Here is a 12,565-nt window from a genome sequence, read left to right on the forward strand (position 1 = left end):
TCACGGTTCTTTCTCCTTTGATTGTTGTATCCGGACTTGGTTCCGTGGATGTCAGTTGTGGTTTATATCTTGTTTCCGTCCTTTAATACTTTGTATTTGAGTTATAGGATGTTTTGGGCAGGATTGTTCCAGGTTGGGTGTGATTGGGAGCAAATGGTTGCTGCCCAGAATTTTGGTCCTTCGCTCGAGAGAGCCTTTTGTCGCTCGAGCGAGCTTTGTGTTTTAGATCCTTTGCTCGAGCCAGGGATCCTTTGCTCGAGCGAGAGTTGAGTTTTGTATTTGGTGGCTCGAACGAGAAGTCCTTCGCTTGAGCTTGCGTCTGCGTCTGGTTCTGGACCTGAAGGTTGCAATTCTTCGCTCGAGCGAGCGAGGTCTATGTTTTGGGTTTCTTCGCTCGAGCAAACATTCTGTCGCTCGAGCGTGCTTCTGGGCTGCCAACCTGAAGCTTCGCATTGTTGGCTCGAGCGAGGCTTTCTATGCTCGAGTGAGAGTTCTTTGTGTCTGGTCGCTCGAGCGACCAATCCTTCGCTCGAGCGAGCCTGTGTTATATCAGTAGACAGCAGCGGGATTACACTTCACTTTTTCATCTCCTCTTTTGTATAAACCCTAGATCCGGCTACTCTTCTCTCTACACTTATCTTCTCTCTAGGGTTTCATCTATTTTAGTGTGTTTCTACCCTAAGTTCTTTGTAAGAAAGATAGAGGGTTGTTCGGGCTACGTTTTAATCTAAAAATTTATGGATTTGGAGCACTTTGGATTTTCACCATCTTCTCCTTTGGTCTCTTCATTTCGAAGTAGGGATACCCTACTCCATCTTATGAGTTTTGTCTTAAATTTCGGTTATTTTGTTTAGTTGGTGATGTTGGGTAATTTTGGGGAAAGTTAGGGTTTGTTATGTAATTTATATAAGAGGGGTTTTCAAATATTAAAACCCATGTGTATGTGAGAAAATGGAAAATGGTATTATTGTTGTCAAGTTGGTGAAATTAAACCTTAGGGTTGATATTGAGAAAGGGGGAAAATGCCCTAATTGTTGTAATAAATTAATTTGTATAATTAATTTGGGGAAATGTGGAATTGAGTTGAGGATAATGAAATTGAGAAATTATGGGATTAAATTGTGTAGTTGGATTAGTTAATCACTCACCTATGAGAATGTTGATATTATATTTGTTTAATGCATTTATTTTCTGTTTAGAAATAACTGTTTTGGGCTATCGGTGGAGGATAGTCTTGATTGTTGTAGACACTGTATGTTGATTAGGGAAAACTGAAACTAATCACATTGAATATGTCATTGAATATGACGGTTGGAATAATACATCAAATATGTGTATTGAATTATCCTTGTATATGATAATTGTTTATATACTTGGAATATGTGTATTGTGTGGGAGAAGATAGGGGATGTACTCTATGGTTTGAGGGAAGATAGGGGATGGACTCTCAAACCTGTTTGGGAGGAGATAGGGGATGGATTCCATTAATATAACAAATATGTGTATTAAATTGAAGTATTGATACAGCAAATCTGTGTATCATTTGTGAAGTATGAAAGTGTCTTAATATGATAATGATGCATCAAATATGTGTATCTATTGTGAAATATGGAAGTGTTGGTGTATGAGTTATAGTCTCATTTAATTGTTTGGCCAGGTTCTGAGGCATGCATATGAAATGATTTGGATAAGTAAAGGAAAGTGGAACGTAACATGGACGTAATTGTCATGGAACTGTATTGTGATATAATTGGTTTATAAGTGTTAACCATCTATCAAATGCTATTGTTTTAGTCATTGCTTATATTTGGTTTAGTATATCTCTACTGGGTTGTGGCTCAACCTATATGGGACATCATTTTCAAGTTCAGGTGATATGCTACCTCCAAGGTCATAGCTTGGAAGATTTTGGAGTTGAAGACTCTTTTTGGTTATTTTGTTAATTGGATATTACATGTAAATTCAAGCCAAGGGCTTAAAGTGTATTTGAGTTAGTACTCTCTTTTGTGACCAAGTGTTGGCTTAGAAAGTTGTAAGCCCATAGGGCATTTACTTTTGTTGTCAAGATGTAATATTTTTGTACTTAACTACTCTGATGAATGGAAAGATGTTTTACTCTCTTATATCCATGCATGTCGAAAATGTTGGGTTTTATGCATTATTTTGAGGGCGTCACATCCCCAATTAACTAGTGAGGGTATATTTGTCAAACGAATACCCATCCACGTTTGAAAAATGACTTACTGGTCACACACTACACCTAATAAAGACCCCTCAATCAACTATTTAAAACGTGGGACCAAATGGTACAGAAGTTTCCAAAATAGGACTTTCCAATAAATTTTCCTAAGGTCTATGGATGACATAATTATCAAAATACTCCTAATAATAGTAAGGTGAAACGCGTATTACTGTTCATATTGACAATCTGAATATTCCATGATGTGAATATTCACATCACCAAATCGCTAAGTAAAAAATGTAAGTGTAAAATTGTCTATTAAATACTTCAAATATGAGAATTGGAATTTTGTAGATCAAATGTCCAAAATAATAAGATTTATTAGAATATAAAAATATTTTGTGGACTAATTAGTATACATGTACTTGAAAGAGAATTTTCTAATAAATTTCCTTAAATTTTTTTCATATTTTGTTTTAGTTTTTAGATATATCATAAATGCATATGTTTTTATTCAAATTTTGATTTGTTTTAGTGAACTATTTTTATATTCTATTCAATTTTTTATTTTTTTATTTTTTTTAAATGCATCTAAATAGGTGCATCTAAAAAGAGAAAGAATTTAACTAAAATATGGGGAAAAAAATCACTAAATTCAAATGAAAACTCATTCAAAAACAGTTTTCGAAAAGGATATGGATTTTTTCAAGTTAGCCATCTCAATTTGAGAAAATGTTTAGGTTTGGTAGGCTTATTTTGGGGCAGGCCTCGGTAATATAAATTGTTCACTTTTCAAAATTTGATGATTAGAATATTTGGAAAAAAAATCAAAATAATCGGATATTAATAGCTATAACAATCACATTTATATTACAAAAAAAGAGATGGCTATTTTTTAAATTATATTTGTTATCTATTTTTTTTATTTTTTTATTTTTTTGTAAAATGTGATTCAAACATATAACTATAGATATCTGATCCTATTAATTTTCATGAATATTTTATTCAACAAAACTTAAAAAGTGAACTATTTAAATTACTGAGGTCAACTTCATAATGTGCATACCGAATCCAAATGCTCTCTCAAATAGGAGAAATTATTCAATGCTCCTGGAGCATTGCTTCATACTATTCATATGTTGACACTTAATTGTCTCTTATAACTCGAACAAAAAAGTAGTAGATCTCATAATTTACACCAATAACTACTTACTTTGAAGCAACACCTAAATTTGCTCTTAAAGTATTGAATAATTTCTCCTCAAATAGGCTTATCCAAACCTTTTTTAAAAAATCATACCAAATAGCCTTTTTTACTTCTAACTTAAAACCAGCAACAATACAAAAATACGCTCACACTCCTCTCTCTCTCTCTCTCTCTCTCTCTCTCTCTCTATGTGTGTGTGTGTAAAATTACTGTTTTTAAGGATATCCCAATCACACCTATATGGGTTATTTTTGGAGATTACTCTTTGGAGTACTGCCTATTATATAGGCTCTGGCAAAATCCAAGCCACTAGAAATTCCATTACAAACTAAGTAATGGTTCAGTAAGATTGAAACAAATAGAAACACTAAAAAAAGAGAAATGCCATCAAATTTGGAAACCACCTTCTGTGCATGAAAAATATTGCAAAAGATATGATCCTATCCTATCCTATGGACAAACAAAAATAATCCACAAATTCTCACAATTATCTTGAATCGTTCAAGTATTTCAATCATTATATCAATGGTACGTTCATCAGAATACAATTCCTTCTTTTAAATATCATAGGACCTCTCTGTGAAATATCTCTAATATTTAACTCAAAAGTTAATTTTTGTAAAATGTTAATTTTTTTAGAACAAACAAGAACATAACAGCAACAGTTGTCCCAAATCCAGCCCCAATTCCCATCCCAAACGACATTTTAACAATAATCTCTCCCCATATCGACTTGCTAGGAGAGACTACTCGAGGAACTTGATTGCTAATCGGACACGGGGACGAATGTTCACCACTACATAGACCTAGGTTGCCTTCAAAGCTCGAATTTGGAAAGGTTTCAAACTACCCTCTAATAGGGATTGTCCCATACAGTTGATTGTTTGCAACACTGAACTTGGACAGAAAGCTGAGATTTACCACTGAAAGAGGTATAGCTCCGGATAGATCGTTGTGAGACAAATCCAAAGTCTTTATGCTCGTCATACCAGACAAATCATCAGGAATGTTTCCAGATAAATTATTGCATTGTAGGTCCAAATAATGCAAGTTTTTTAGGTTCCCAAACTCAAGCCAGATGGGTCCGGTGAGAGAGTTACTGCAGAGATCAAGTGTGGGTGGCAAACTCCAAATTTGCTAATACTGCGACAACATACCAACGCCTCGTGAGAATGAAAATGAGAATGGCAGGTGTAGAGAAGGGTCTTCCAGTAAGACATCCTTGGAGATGAGGCACTCTAATTTAGTCAATTTCTTTGGTATCTCTCCGGTAAAATAGTTGTCCGACAAGTTCATGTAAAACAAAAACTCAAAATTACCTAACCATGGCGGAATTGTTCCATCCAATCGATTCCCCGATAAATCCAGTACCTGCAAATTTGTCAACCCACTCAACCACTGGGGGAACACACTAGTGAGTCCGCAATAGCCAATAGTGAGAACCTTCAAATTTTTAAACCCTAGACTAGGAAAGGAAGGCAATTGTTCACCATGAAAATCATAGTTAAGACCCAAAGTAGTCGAGCTCTGGCAATGCTGCAAGATATCAAGGGCAGCTGAGAGGTTAAAAATGGTCGATTTCGATAATGAAAGCACACAGAGAACATGAAAATTCCTAAAGCTTTCTGGGATTTGCCCGATAAAGTTGTTTCCTGAAAGACCAATTATTTTCAGTCGCGGACAGAGTGGGATATTATCAGGAACTGGCCCGGTGAACTGATTACTGGTTAAACTAAGCGAAACCAGATGGGTCATTTCAAAACAATTCAAATCAATTACACCATTCAAAGAATTGTTTCTCAAAACAAGTGAAGTAATAGTCCTAGAATGTTGGGTATACCTCCTTATTGGAGTGTGGGACCCAATTGATTTGTTAAAGAATTTCAATTTGACTTGGTTTAGGTATAATATATTTTTATATATTATATTTGTGGAGATCCAATTCAATTTGGATACAATTAGGGCTTGATTACAAAACCCTAGATTAACCATATATATATATTGTGTAGTGTGTGCTGTGCCGTGTGATACAAAGAACAACATTGAAAACAAAATAAGGGTGAGTGGCGGCTCACTGTTATTTTTCGGTAACAGTGCCAAAGATTGGAATATTTGGTTCAATTTCGGTTTTTGTGAAGCTCAATTTTGGGGCATCTTCGGTTGGTGTTTGGTTCGTTATTTTGGGTCTTCTTCAACTCTGGTTCAGAAGATTTAGTTCATCTATTTGGTGAGGTCTTTCCTCTTGTTTATTTGTGATTATTTGGAATTCACCTAAGGGTGTTTTGTGAGACCATTAGTGTCTCGTTTGTAATCGTTTGAAACTTATTTGGTTGATAGTGGAATCGGATTTCGATCCCGTGGACGTACCTCACATTGAGGGAACCACGTAAAAATTCTTGTGTTACTTTTGATTTAATTTTTCCGCATTAGTTTTTATTCCCATTGACTGATTTACTTGTGGGGAATCACGGATTTTCCCTAACAACTGGTATCAGAGCTTACGGTTTATTTGAGTTTATTTATTTGTGTAAATCAATGGAGGGGAATGTGGGTCGTATGTCTAGCTTCAATGGAAGCAATTGGGTAACTTGGAAAACTAAAATGGAGGACCTATTATTTTGTAAAGATTTGTATGGACCCATTGAGGGTGATAGTGGCAAACCCGAGGGTATGAAAGATGATGAATGGAATAGGCTTAATCGAAAAGCCGTTGGTGTTATCCGTCAATGGATTGATGACAGTGTGTTTCATCATGTTGCTACTGAAACTTCAGCACATGATTTATGGAAAAAATTAGAGAGCCTTTATGATAGAAAATCAGCCACAAATAAAGCCTTTTTGTTTCGTAAGTTGGTTAATTTACAATATAAAGAGGGCAGCCCTATTCCTGAACATTTGAATGAAATAAAGAGTATTGTTAATCAACTTGCTTCTATGAAAATTATTTTTGATGATGAGTTGCAGGCTTTGATGCTACTTAGTTCTTTGCCCGAAAGTTGGGAGACTTTGGTTGTGACGGTTAGTAATTCAGCGCCCGATGGAGTTGTCACAATGGGCCAAGTCACTAGTAGCCTGTTGAATGAAGAAACCAGAAGAAAATCGGCGGGTTCCTCTCATTCAGAAGCATTTGTTGTGAGAGGCCGAAGCAAAACAAGGGGGAGGAGTAAGACTCCTCATGGTCGTGATCAAAGCCGTGACAAATCAAGAGATGGTTCATTTTCAAAGAAAGACATTGAGTGCCATTATTGCCATGAGAAAGGGCACATGAAGCGGGAATGCCGAAAGCTCAAGAATAAGGAGAAAAGGCGTGACAAAAGTGTGGACAAGAAGCAAGAATACACAACGGCAGTTACTACCAATGCTGATCTCATGGTTGTTTGTGAAGATGATTGTATCAATTTTGTGGGCCAAGAGAGCAATTGGGTGATTGATTCCGGTGCTTCTTTTCATGTGACTTCTCGAGTTGATTTCTTCACTACCTATACCGAAGGAGATTATGGTTCTGTTCGAATGGGTAATGAAGGTTTGTCCAAGATTATCGGCATGGGTGATGTTTGCTTGGAAACAAATCTGGGCTGCAAGTTGTTGCTTAAAGATGTGAGGCATGTTCCCGACATTCGCCTCAATTTGATCTCTACCGGGAAGCTAGATGATGAAGGCTACAACAACAAATTTGGTGATGGAATATGGAAGCTCACAAAGGGTTCCTTGGTGGTGGCTAAGTGTAAGAAGACTCATACACTTTATTCGATGCAAGGAAAAATTTGTAAAGGTGTTGTCAATGCACTTGAAGAAGATACTTCTACTGAATTATGGCACAAGCGGCTTGGCCATATGTGTGAAAAGGGGCTGCAAGTATTGTTCAAGAAAGAGCTTCTACCCGGTTTGAAAGGTACACATCTTAAAACTTGTGTTCATTGTTTGGCCGGTAAACAACATAGAGTTTCTTTTCATAAAAATGTTGCTTCTAGAAAAGAAAATGTTTTGGAGTTGATTCATTCGGATGTTTGTGGTCCTTTAAAAGTTAGAACACATAGTGGTGCACTTTATTTTGTTACTTTCATTGATGATTATTCAAGGAAAGTTTGGGCTTTTCTACTAAAAACTAAAGATCAAGTTTTAGAAGTATTTAAGCATTTTCAGGCCATGGTTGAAAGAGAAACAGGGCAAAAATTGAAGTGCATCTGATCAGACAATGGTGGTGAATACATTGGGCCATTTGATGAGTATTGTCGCAGCCAAGGTATTCGGCACCAAAAGACAGTTAAGAAGACTCCTCAACAAAATGGAGTTGCCGAGAGGATGAACCGCACCATTGTGGAAAGAACAAGGTGTTTGCTTTCACAAGCTAAATTGCCAAGATCCTTTTGGGGTGAGGCATTGAAGACAGCGGTTGACGTGATCAATTTGTCTTCTTCCTATCCATTGAATGGTGATGTTCCAGAAAGAGTTTGGACCGATAAAGATGTGTCTTATGAGCACTTGAGAGTGTTTGGTTGCCGAACCTTTGTTCACATTCCAAAAGATGAGAGGTCCAAGCTTGATAGCAAGTCAAGACAATGTATTTTTCTTGGCTATGGGCGTGATGAATTTGGGTATAGATTGTGGGATCCGGTCGACAAGAAAGTCATTCGAAGCCGTGATGTTGTGTTTCTTGAAGACCAAACAATTGAAGACTTTGGCAAAGGTGATCAACCAGAGCCAAAAACTAGTGATCTCATTGACATGGATTCATCTCCTTCATCTTCAGTTAATGATGAAAACGGGGGAGATGTGCAGCCACCTATTGAAGATGTAGAGGATGATGTTAATTCTAATGAAGTTGAGCCAGAAATTGAGGAAGAGCATCCAACTCAAGAACCACCACCACAACTTGAGTTAAGAAAATCTACAAGGGACCGACAACCTTCAAGAAAGTATCCTCCCAATGAATTTGTGTTGATTTCTGATAAAGGGGAGCCGGAGAGCTATCAAGAAGCAATTGAGCATGCAAAGAAAGGTGATTGGAAAAAGGCCATGGAAGAGGAGATGAATTCCTTGCTTGAAAACCAGACTTATGATTTAGTGAAATTGCCTAAAGGGAGGAAAATTCTGAAAAATAAGTGGGTCTTCAAATTGAAGAATGATGGCAAAAATCTGAGGTACAAGGCACGTCTTGTTGTGAAAGGCTTTGGGCAAAAGAAAGGTATTGATTTTGATGAAATTTTCTCACCGGTTGTAAAGATGTCTTCTATTCGGGTTGTACTTGGCATGGCTGCAAGTATGAACCTTGAAGTTGAGCAACTTGATGTGAAGACCGCATTTCTTCATGGTGACCTTGAAGAAGAAATTTACATGGAGCAACCGGAAGGCTTTGTGGAAAAAGGGAAAGAGAAATTTGTTTGTAAATTGAAGAAAAGTTTGTATGGCCTCAAGCAAGCCCCGCGGCAATGGTACAAAAAATATGACTCTTTCATGATGAATAATGGTTTTACTAAAACCACTTCGGACCATTGTGTGTTTGTGAAAAATTTCCCGGATGGTAAATTTATTATTCTTTTGCTTTATGTTGATGACATGTTAATTGTGGGTCAAGATTCTACCATGATAAACAGGTTGAAATTGGAGTTGAGCAAGTCTTTTGCTATGAAAGATTTGGGACTGGCAAAGCAAATTCTTGGTATGAAAATTGTTCGTGATCGCAAAAAAGGGCTGATTTGGTTGTCTCAAGAGAGCTACATTGAGAAAGTTCTTGAGAGGTTCAATATGGATAAAGCAAAGTCGGTTGGTTGTCCACTTGCGGGTCACTTCAAGCTTAGTTCAAATCAATGTCCTACAAGTGAGAAAGACAAGGAAGAGATGCTGAAAGTTCCTTATGCTTCAGCAGTTGGTTCTTTGATGTATGCCATGGTTTGTACAAGGCCGGATATTGCTCACGCAGTTGGTGTGGTGAGTCGGTTTCTCTCTAATCCGGGTAAAGAACATTGGGCAGCGGTAAAATGGATTTTAAGGTATCTTCGAGGGACTTCGAAGGTGTGTTTGTGTTTTGGGGATGGTAAGCCGATGCTTGATGGGTTCACAGATTCTGATATGGCTGGTGATGTTGATTCTCGGAAATCTACTTCGGGGTATTTGATGACTTTTGCAGGGGGAGCTGTGGCATGGCAATCTAAATTACAAAAATGTGTTGCTCTCTCAACTACAGAAGCTGAATTTATTGCCATTACGGAAGCTTGCAAAGAAGAGTTATGGTTGAAGAAATTTTTGCAAGAGTTGGGTTTAAAGCAAGAAAAATATGTGCTTTATTGTGATAGTCAAAGTGCTATTCACTTGAGTAAAAATTCTACCTTTCATTCGAGATCGAAACACATTGATGTGAGATACCATTGGATTCGTGATGTATTAGATTCGAAATTGTTGTAACTCGAAAAGGTTCACACAGATGATAATATTTCAGATATGTTGACAAAGACTTTGTCGAGGGACAAACATTTGAAGTGTCGAACTTTGGCGGGTATGGTTGATCTCTCCACCTAAGTCGGTAGGGGGAGAATTGTTGGGTATACCTCCTTATTGGAGTGTGGGACCCAATTGATTTGTTAAAGAATTTCAATTTGACTTGGTTTAGGTATAATATATTTTTATATATTATATTTGTGGAGATCCAATTCAATTTGGATACAATTAGGGCTTGATTACAAAACCCTAGATTAACATATATATATATATATATATATTGTGTAGTGTGTGCTGTGCCGTGTGATACAAAGAACAACATTGAAAACAAAATAAGGGTGAGTGGCGGCTCACTGTTATTTTTCGGTAACAGTGCCAAAGATTGGAATATTTGGTTCAATTTCGGTTTTTGTGAAGCTCAATTTTGGGGCATCTTCGGTTGGTGTTTGGTTCGTTATTTTGGGTCTTCTTCAACTCTGGTTCAGAAGATTTGGTTCATCTATTTGGTGAGGTCTTTCCTCTTGTTTATTTGTGATTATTTGGAATTCACCTAAGGGTGTTTTGTGAGACCATTAGTGTCTCGTTTGTAATCGTTTGAAACTTATTTGGTTGATAGTGGAATCGGATTTCGATCCCGTGGACGTACCTCACATTGAGGGAACCACGTAAAAATTCTTGTGTTACTTTTGATTTAATTTTTCCGCATTAGTTTTTATTCCCATTGATTGATTTACTTGTGGGGAATCACGGATTTTCCCTAACATAGAATTCGCCAGAGAATTGGGAATTCCACCAGAAAAATTATTGGATTCAGCATAAAATTCTTGTAACTTTGCAAATCTATGAAAAACATTTGGGATAGGCCTTGAAAACGAATTCAATGATATATCCAAATGAACAAGATCAAAGAGATTACCAATTCCACTATTGAGCTCACCCGAAAACCAATTATCCCGAAGACCTAACTGGTTCAATCTCGGTAGCTGGAAAATATCCTCCGGTATATCTCCGGCGAGAAAATTTTGACCAAGCTAGAGGTGTTCTAATGAGCTGCAATTCCCAAACCCAGATGGAATTCTACCAAAGAAGTGATTCACAGCAAAATCAATAATCCGAATTTGAGTTGAATTGATACAAATCCCCACAGGAACCGAGCTTTGGAATGAATTTTCAGAAATGTCGAAGATCTCAAGAAATGAGAGGTTGATATTCGTCGGAATTGAACCAGAGAAATCGTTTCTGCTGAGGTCGATGACTTGTAGATTCGACATTTGAAACAGAGACGGAGGAAGAGAGCCTCAGAGGAAATTAATAGAGAGGTTTAGGGTTGTGAGTTGGTCTAAACCAGTGAAAGTAGTTTGGTTGAGTTTACCAGCCAATATCTTCCCCGAGAGTTCCAATTTCACAACCCTACCGGAATCGATAGGATCGTTGAAGAAACCGAGTGAAGAAGATGAATTGCAGGTGATTCCTGACCAGTTACAGCAAATTGAGGTTCCCCAACCATTGATAGTTCCTGAATCTAATCAAATCAAGATAGCCTCTAAAGCCTGGAGAACGTTCGAATTGCATGTGATGTTTTGGGAATTCGAAACTTGAATTCGTGAAGAGAACACAAGAGCGAAAGTGAAGATTACCCATAACTCCAACACACCCATCCCAGAGAAACAATTACAATGAGCTTGAGAGACGGAGATGGGTAAAGTCAGGTTTTTGAAGAACCTAGCTGTTAGGCGATGAATTGTGATCTGGGTTTTGTTAGTTTCAGTACTATTGTTGATAAAACAAAAACAAACAAGAATTGATGAGAGAGATATGATGGATGGGTTCTGGGTTTGGGTTTGTACAAACAATCAAAGAGGAGAGAGTGAAACAGCTAGGTGAAGGAAAAGACATGGGGTTTTTGGCTTTGGCGGAGATGATTTGAAAAATCATCCCTCGCTCACCTTTTTTGGAATTTTTTTTAAATTTATTTAAATTATTTTTATTTAATAAATTATAATAAAAGTTACCCTAAATAATTTGATATAAACTCTTAAATAAGTTATAAGATGTGTGTATAAGGGAAATTCTGTTATACTTTAATTATTTCATTTTTTTTATAGTTATGATTAATTTTTTCTTTTAATTATGATATTATTTTAGTTATGATTTATAAGTTTTTTAGTGATATGTCATATTGTATTTAGTTATGATATATATGTTTTTAGTTATGATTCAAAAAATTAAAATTATACCATTTTTTTTTAGTTATAAGATGCATAAGCCTATTTTGGTATCTAAGTTAAAAATTAATTTTTTTGACTTTTAAATTTTTTTTAAGTCACTTCAATCCTTTATTTTTTTTACACTTTTTATGAAAGAAAAAAAAAATTAAAAAATTAACTTTCAACCTATTTTTCAAAATAAATCACATAGTGTATTGTGTTTTTCGCGTAAATAATCCCTATCAAGCACCCCACAATGGTGTGACGAGAAAGGTTAATGCTTTGGGTTTCGACAAGTCAAGTCGCAAATGCCTTGAATCTCTCTCTCTCTCTCTCTCAAACCCAAGCAGCACAGGTCCTCTCGCTTCCTCTCATCCCTCTCGTCCTCTGGCTGTCGAGTTGCTGTTCCATCTCTAGTTTCTTTCTCACTCCCTTAGACTTCTCTCTTTTTGTTTTTATTTTCTTCTTCACTAGTTCAACAAATTCAATCAGCAATAGCTAGATCAAAAACCCATTAATATTATGTACCAGTGT

General features: G+C 36.6%; 1 pseudogene across 1 annotated transcript; it reads right to left on the reverse strand.

Annotated features, from left to right (window-relative positions):
- Nucleotides 1–3,886: 3,886 nt before the first annotated feature.
- On the reverse strand, nucleotides 3,887–11,465 carry LOC145802148 (phytosulfokine receptor 1 pseudogene; annotated as a pseudogene). Its single transcript, XR_014344535.1, has 3 exons — nucleotides 11,462–11,465; nucleotides 10,587–11,346; nucleotides 3,887–5,211 (listed from the first exon to the last, which is right to left on the reverse strand). The product of XR_014344535.1 is annotated as a phytosulfokine receptor 1 pseudogene (transcript).
- Between the last annotated feature and the right edge of the window lie 1,100 nt (nucleotides 11,466–12,565).

The sequence above is a fragment of the Camellia sinensis genome, chromosome 11 (assembly GCF_055761805.1).
Source record: "Camellia sinensis isolate YWXY chromosome 11, ASM5576180v1, whole genome shotgun sequence".
Classification (NCBI taxonomy): Eukaryota; Viridiplantae; Streptophyta; class Magnoliopsida; order Ericales; family Theaceae; genus Camellia; species Camellia sinensis.